Here is a 2,171-nt window from a genome sequence, read left to right on the forward strand (position 1 = left end):
TTGCATTAATTATTTTTCTTCTGTTTAATATTTGTTTCATTCCAAGTTTAGATCCCACTTGATCATGATAAAGACCTTATTAAATTGAATGGCCATGATTTGTTAAAGATTTTTTTTTTGACATTTGAATTTCAGGTAACTTTATTAAACTGAAAGCATTCTTAAAACTAGTCAAGATTTGTTTATTATAAAAAGAGTATTTCTAAGGCAGAAATATTTCTAGGTTAAGAGATTTGACTTTTTATTCTTTTAACAAATTTTAGAGAGTAGAGAAAATAGGTTATTTACAAAAAACAACAGTATCTACAAATTACTCAGAGGTACAAGTTTGGTGTCAGACTGAAGTACAAGCTGGAATCTTGTAAGCTGTTCTCAACGAACATGGTTTTCTATTCTTTGCCTTTGGGTAGGTCTGAGATGCTTCTTCATCTTCAATCTTGGGAGCCAAATAACATTTTAAGTGTCCCATATCAGCAATTTTATATTCTACAATAAGGGGGGCATCAGCAGACATACTGAGTGTTACTGTGGCAGACAGCGGAGTAGCTTTTGTAAAGAAATTCAGGTATCTAAGCGCAAACGTGAGCTGAACTGGCTCATTCATATCTATGGTAACAGCCTCCTACTCTTTATCCACACTACTTGTTTGTGACAATTTAATATTTCCATTTCCAAGTTCTCCACTTGCAGAAAATTTCACGCCGTCTTTTGCACAGGAAATGACAACAGCATCTCCAATATGACTGAGATCTCGGCATATACGTGTAAATTCACCAGAAGGCATTTTTACTACACAGCTATACTCTTGTTCTGGAATTCCAAGTTGTTCAACATCTAAATCCATTAATTTCATTTCATAATCAGAAACTTTTTCTTGGTTTGGCGCTTCAAACACCAGTGCCAGAGTGTCTGTGTTATCTTAGCCCTCAGGGTAATGATGTCTTCGTTGCCAGCACACTTTAGGATTTTGGACATGCTGGTAAGGTTCACGCCCATGGCCAGGTTGCGGTCGCAGCGGTAGGTATCGAAGCCCTCGGAGCGCAGGGTGAGCCTGCACCAAGGACACGTGGGACGAGTCCATGCTCTGCAGGTTCACGCCGCTCGAGCTACTGTCCCAGCAGGCCTCCTTGATGAGGTCCTTGAGCGCCTCTAGCACTTTCTTCAGGATAGAGCCCTGGACCAGACGCACCTCAAACATGGTGGCAGAGTCACAAAGACGCAGCTGCAGGCGAGTGAAGAGGAAGGTCCAGCCGGTTGAGGCCTCTGGAGGGTCAGAGTGAGAACAGGAAGCCTGGGAACTAGACGACCACCTAAAGATTTTTTAGCCTGTGTTCATGAAAGATACTGGTTCATAGTTTTCTTTTTTGTTGATGCCTTTGGTATTAAGGTTATACTTGCTTCATAGGATTACTCTGGGACTGTTCTTTATTTTTCAAGTTGTTGAAATAATTTAAGTAGAATTGGTGATAGTTTATCTCTGGATGTTTGGTGGAATTAACTTTTGAAGCCATCTGGGCCAGAACTTCTTTGTGTGTGTGTGTATGTGGTCTTTATAAGACTTTCCCAATTTTTTCTTTTGTGATGGGTTTGTTCATATGTTCCACTTCTATCTGTGTCAATTTGAATAGGATGTGGATTTCTAGGAATTTGTCTATTTCCTCAAATTTGTCAGAGTATAGCTTTTCATCATATTCTGTTATGATTTTATTTCAGTTGATTCTGTTGATTCAGTGATTACTCCTCTTTCATTACTTATTTAATCATTTCATTATCATTTGACAGTTTTCTTTCTTTTCTTTGGCTAAGTCGGCCAATGGTTTGTCTATTTATTTACTCAAAAAACTTGGTTGGTTTCATTGATTGGAACATTGATGGTTTCAATTGTTTTACTGTTTTCTATCCCATTATTTACCAAAGCAAAGGGAAAAAGTCAAGAAATTAAGGGGCAGAGCAGAAGATTTCAAAGGGTAGCATGGGAAGACAAAGTACAGTATTATAATGAAATGTGAGAAGAGCTGGAGTCAGAAAATCAGAAGGGCTGAACTCATTTGACATTTCTTAAGCTGAAGGAACTGAAGAACGAATTCAAGCCTTAAGTTGCTACACTTAAGTATGCTACAACAGAATATTAGATGGTCTAGGAAGCATTAAAAGAAGATGGAAGTAAAACA

The 2,171-nt window shown here is 38.2% G+C and overlaps 1 pseudogene; it reads right to left on the reverse strand.

Annotated features, from left to right (window-relative positions):
- Positions 1-334: 334 nt before the first annotated feature.
- LOC102862297 lies at positions 335-1,198 on the reverse strand (annotated as a pseudogene).
- Positions 1,199-2,171: the final 973 nt, after the last annotated feature.

This window comes from Elephantulus edwardii, unplaced genomic scaffold (genome assembly GCF_000299155.1).
Source record: "Elephantulus edwardii isolate Elephantulus edwardi_28Jun2011 unplaced genomic scaffold, EleEdw1.0 scaffold00100, whole genome shotgun sequence".
Lineage (NCBI taxonomy): Eukaryota > Metazoa > Chordata > Mammalia > Macroscelidea > Macroscelididae > Elephantulus > Elephantulus edwardii.